Source organism: Nelumbo lutea, chromosome 2, assembly GCF_056320005.1.
Source record: "Nelumbo lutea isolate HS-2025 chromosome 2, American lotus-T2T, whole genome shotgun sequence".
Classification (NCBI taxonomy): Eukaryota; Viridiplantae; Streptophyta; class Magnoliopsida; order Proteales; family Nelumbonaceae; genus Nelumbo; species Nelumbo lutea.
The window spans coordinates 74,755,633-74,761,642 of NC_142685.1; the positions used below are offsets into that span (position 1 = coordinate 74,755,633).

The window sequence follows — 6,010 nt, forward strand, 5'->3', positions numbered from 1 at the left end:
GAGCTTATCCATTTGCCTCCAAAGCATGTGGAGCATGAATCGGTTCTGTCGATGAAGCAATGTGATTCCAAAGGATTCAGAGGGTGATAACCCACACATAATGGAGATCGGCCACCACGCCATGCAAGTCGCCAACCTACCTCCGCCAATCTGACCCTATCTAGGTGCTAGGTCGACCCTATCAAGGTGATGTCGGGACAGTTAAAGTAGACAAGGTATGATAGAAATGTTTTTGAAGCCATCGCCTATATGACGTTGAAATATCATGAGACAGTTTAAAGTGCCACATGTCATGATGTCATTGAGTCAAACCATTCCTCATCATTATTTATTTGAAATAATGTTTTAAAACCTAGCAAAGAGGTTGAATCATTTTTTCTTCGGATAATTGGTCAATAGTTCAACCACGAGACTAAGGAGTCAACCTATGATGTCAATAGTTTAAAACAATTTATAAAAATAAAATAAAATATAAGGGCCATACCAATGATGTCAATTGCGTAAAACAATTTTTTAGGAGTAAAATAATATAAGGCCCATTTGGATGGGCTGAGCTGAACATTCGGCAAAGCTGGTTCAGCAGCTTTGAGGTATTTGGATAAGCTATCCAAGGAGGCTGAAGTGGCAGCCCAAAAAATGATTCACAGATGATTTTGCACTCTGTGGATTTTTCCACAAAACATAGCTTAGCTTAAAGGCTGTTTCTGTGGGGCCCACCTCATAAACCGAGTCAACAGCTTTTTCTGCAAGGTAGCAGGTAAGAGGTTGATCCAAACGATATTGTGACCAGGTCACTGGTCCGACCGCCCAGGTCATTGGCCGGCTGAAAACATTGAGAAAGAAGTTAAGCAATCAAAACTAGCTTAAAATTCAAACATTATCATTTATCAAATCAAACTAAAACTAAGGTAGTAGTAGTAACAATCTGACAACAATACATAGCTAAAAAAATCTGCAATAGATAGTAGAGTGAACTTATTTTTACCGGAAGATCTAGGAACATGGTGATGATGTCCTTAAATGTGGATTTCACCCTCTTCTTGCATGATTTCCTCAATGGATACGACCTTGCGCTTAGGTGGTTCCACCTCCATGTATGCTGAGTTGAACATTAAAATTCTGGAAGAAGCAGCCAAATGAGAAAGAAGTCTTTAGACAGTCGGAGAATGGTGCTTTCCTTTGTCCCTTCAGTGTCTGTACCGCTACCCAATTTAGATATATAGAGACAAGAAAACCCAATATGCAGATGACCATCGAAGCACATACTGTTGGTTCAAACAATACCAAAAAAAGCTAACACATCAATTATTGGACTAGGCCTAAGTTGAATTTGGATTTGCTCCTCACAGCACATCCCACCATCACCATGTACTGGCAACATCTACCCATCAATAACAACATGTAAGTATGGGAGCAAGGTTCAAAATCGGCCAATACATATCGTATTGGAGCCTTTCCAATATTCCCTTACAGAAGGTGTTTCGGATCAACAAGTGGTTCAAGGAGTAGACCAGCCTTACACCAGCCCCTTTGAATCAGATTCGAAAAAAAATTAAAAAAAAAAAAGTGTACCGATACGATACACCCTACTGGCGTATCACCCTATATCAATACTTGAAACCTTATACGCAAAATGTTCCCGATGTATGATCGGAATGTGATGTGAGGTTGTTGTGAAGAACGCTCTGTGAGGAGCAGACAAGCATGTTAAGCCTAGCCCAGTCCAGCCCATAAAGTTCTCTCACCTCAATGCTCACAAAACCTCCTTACCCTACATTTCTCATATGTAATTATTTATTTTTATTAAAAAAGTAAGAAGTTAAAATAAAAACACTCTTAGGTGTTAACTATCTCTAATAAAATTCATCATTGCTCTCAGAAATAAGTTCATTGTTAAAACTCTCTTTCCAATATTCAATGTTTGTGACATCTCCCCTCCCCATTAAATTTCTCATTGCCTCTTTAAATCTCTCAACCTCTTGATAGGTATAATTAGATGGAATGGATCAAGTTAAAGGGCCAATTCAAGACCAACCCTGAATATGAACCCTGGTCTAAACCAAAAAGCCAAAAATTGGAAAGCTTCAAATGAAGCTTTTGGTCTTTCCATGCTGAAAATATCCTTCCCAGCTGTTTTTAACAGCCTGATAGACCATGACTCAAACCAGAAGCTCAATGCGTCTTCTTGTCTACAAGGTTGTTGAAAGATCTACCTACAAAGACTTGCCAAACAGCCCCTAATTTCCTAGGCAGAAATAACCCTATTTAGGAATGGCAATTTCCCCCATAAAATTGGGGCCCCATCCCACCCCAAATGGGGCGGATTTTTTTCCGACCCTAAACAGGGATGGGGCAGTGACAGGGAAAATAGTTTTCCCCAAACCGGGGACGGGACAGGGATGGGTTTTGTATATAATTCCCCAAACTTGAAGGTAAATTAGTAAAATATCTCTAAGTTTAATATTGATATTTAAAATATCTAAATTTTCTCTAAATTCTTAAAATCCTAAGGTCCCATAACTCTATTTTTTAATTACCGTTAAAGTATTATAATTCAATTCCTAAAATACCCCAAATGTAAATTGTCCATAATACATAATTTTTAATTTTTAAGTAATTGCTTTGAAGCGGAAAAAATTCGAAGATTCCCATCCCCACAAGGAGTGGATGCCCCCACCCCGAACATGCCCTACAACTCATCTAGTTTGCTACCATCAAAAAGTGATGACACTTGAAACGAAAAAAAAAAAAAATGCCAAAACAGTCAAGTTTTGTAGAAGTAAAAGTGAAACTTGATTAAAAGAGATAAGAATAGTAATAATAAAATTTTATTATATTTTTGAATTCAATAAAATTTAATTAATTCATGATAAAACTGATCATGCATTTGTTGAAACAATGAATAACAGTAAATAGCAGTAAGAACTAAATTTGAAAGGGTGAAATACAAAAATTTAGAGAAGATTGTAATGTAATAATTTTACAATGAAACAGTAGAAATTTAGAAGCATCAACCCTTTTAGGAACTTTCTTGCCCACATTGATATGGATGTGAACAAGGGTAGGACAATTTGTAAAAGATAATGCAAACAAAGATCATTCAGTTTATCCGAGTTTAGTTTTTTTTTTTTCCTAATTTATTAATTAATCAGATGGGTATTGCTTTTTTCAGACATCTTATCAAGTTTCTGACAAAAAGTATCAGAATTCTCCAACATTGCATACTGGTTATATGGAAATCAATTATTAAGATAACAGAGTATTGCATATTCTTGTACCGAGAGAGAGAGAGAAAGAGAGAGAGAGGAGAGAGAATTGCTGATCGATTAAAGATATTTCATGCTGTTAGTAAACAAAAGCATTGATGCTTACAGTTATATATGTACAATAAACCTCGCTTGAGTTGGAGGCAATTCTTTCATCATCATCACTTCTCATGAATATTATTCATGATATTATCCTTCACACATCATGGTCCGACTGACGAGAAGAGATAAGTTAAAAAAAAAATACGTACTAGTCAGAAGTGATCTTTTTAATCAAACAAAGTAAATAACTGTCTGGTTGGTGAAGTTTTGATAAACCCTAGTGTTTGAGCAATCCTCAAAGAAATGGAAGTCAAGTATATGGTTAAAAGTCCTGCTCCCAGAACCCCATCAACCTTCATGTTTCGACTAGGCAAAACCACAAGAGCCCAAAGCAACCCACCTACTAAGAAGGCGATAGTCTCCATGAAAAATTTGTCTTGAGCAATCATAATAGACGCTGGATAAGCATTCCAAGAAGAAATCACAAGAGATAAACCCAATCCAATAAATGTGTTGAAGGTTGGCCCTGCATAACACCCTGACATTGCAATCTGAGCACCATCTGGTCCACCTTTTACTGCAAGTGTAAAGTTGGTTACTAAATCCCCTAATGAGTTGCCCCAAGCAAGCACAGTGAGTCCTAGAATAGAAAGGCTTATCCCAAATATCTTCCCAAATGAAACTAGCAGGCCAATCAATTCCTCTGCTATAATATAACTCCAAGTAACACTCATCAGAAACTCAACTGCAAACCAAGGGAGTAAGCATTTCTTGGGTGGACTGTAATTGCCTGTTTTCACAAATGCAATTACACCAAAACTAATCCCTACTACTCCAGCAATTATATAGGACACCAGGCTGCCTTTGGAGCCCATGTTCCCTGAACTCCAAACGGCTACCAAGAGAACTGGTGCTAATGTAAGTGAAATAACTGCAAATGGCTTAGACCACCTCTCTTCACAAACAACAGGAATAGTCATTCTCCTTGGTAAGTACAGGGGCAATAGCAGAATGAACAGACATCTACCAAAACAAATTGATGAATTCCAACTAAAAAAGCTTCCATCAGCCTCTATACAATGGATATCTTGAAGATCTTCTCTGTCCCCGCTACAACCTAGAATGGGCACACCCAATTCATCATCATGCTTCATAGGCAAAACCACTACAGAGCCTTCTCTGTTTTTCCTTCTACGTGAGTGCATGATGTAGACCACAAAGACATACAAGAAGTAGAGAGATGTAAAAGCCATTGCACCCCACAAATTGATCTCTCCAATTATCACAATTACAAGAACTAATATAACTCCTAGAAGGAGAAAGGAAGCATCTCTTAGAAAGTCAGATTTGTTAACTGAAGTCCTTCGTTTTCCCATGGAAATGCTTATGACTCCAGCCACAATACAGGAGACAAAGAAAGCCCCACCTACCACACTGTTAAGGCCAATACCACTTGTTCCAATCTCCCTGAAGGACACCAGGCTGGAAAAAAGATCAGCCGCGCCATTGCCAATAGAAAGGAGGGTTACTCCGGCCATAGGAGGGGAGAGCTTCAAGGCACCGGATAAGTTTTCAAGTGAAGGACAGAAATACTCAGAAGCTGTGTTTCCCAATAGATAAAACAGCACAAGAAGCCAAACTGAAAGAAGGCAATAGCCCAGAACAGGCCATCTCCCATATACGCAATAGAAGAGATAAAGATAGTCAAGAAAACCTTGAGACACACATGGGCTATTGGCTTTAAGGTAGAGGCACTTTTCTTTGTAACTTTCTAGCTTCTGAAACTGCTTACAACTATGCACACCGCTGCCATTCTGATAATTACTTAAACCACTTAGGACCTGGGACTCTGAGGAATTAAATTGAGCCCTGATTAAGAAACACAATAACAACAGAAAGGAGATATTGAGGAATACAAGGTATGCTCTAGACTGGGACTTGGAAACAACTGTAGCCATTGAAGAAATAAAAGCAACCCAGCTAAACCAGAAATCTCAGAACACAAAATGACCCAAAGAAATGGGAATTGATAATCTCATCTGGTTATAAACAAACTCCCATCTTGACAGGCTATCTCGGCTAAATATTTGCAGAAGCTTGGAAAAATATACAAAAGGGTTTTGAAGAAAACTAACCTTTCGATGCGTTGTATGAGAAATTTTTCATCTGGAGTCCTCTGGTTGTTCGTGGTTGTGGATTGTGAAAGACTGTTAATAATAATACAACTACCCAGAGGCGATCGCATCGGTGGATTCAATCCAAGGCCAGAAGCTGAGAAGAATTATTTAATACAGATGGACCAGGACAAGGACGCGGTTACGGCCGACGGGTAAATGGCACACGTGCATTCTGGTGGCATGTCCATGTTGCGTGTGATATTTCCAAGATTGGAATCCAGAGCCCACGTGGCAAAATGGGGATCGATCGACGGAGAAATTGGAATTGAATGAAGTGTTGCAGTGAAGTCGGTGTGCTCACCGTATGAGGTTTAAGGTTTGTCTTGAACGGTTGAACCTTTTACCGCTCAGGCACGTTTACATACACTCGGAGTCAGGACTGGACTCATTAGTCATTATTGAATTTTCCTGCCACTAAGATCGCCTACACCAATAAAATAATTAGCATGACTGGTTCAACTATTGCGTTTATCAGGGGTGTTTACGGGTCGGGTTGAATCGGTTTGAGTATTTTCACTAAATCAA

General features: G+C 38.7%; 1 long non-coding RNA gene and 1 pseudogene across 2 annotated transcripts; both read right to left on the bottom strand.

Annotated features, from left to right (window-relative positions):
• Positions 1-301: 301 nt before the first annotated feature.
• Positions 302-5,766, bottom strand: LOC148871542 (uncharacterized). Its single transcript, XR_016107930.1, has 3 exons — positions 5,444-5,766; positions 986-1,119; positions 302-823 (listed from the first exon to the last, which is right to left on the bottom strand). It is a non-coding gene; the product is annotated as an uncharacterized LOC148871542 (long non-coding RNA).
• Positions 3,308-5,450, bottom strand: LOC148871543 (cation/calcium exchanger 1 pseudogene; annotated as a pseudogene). The gene has a single exon (XR_016107929.1). The product of XR_016107929.1 is annotated as a cation/calcium exchanger 1 pseudogene (transcript).
• Positions 5,767-6,010: the final 244 nt, after the last annotated feature.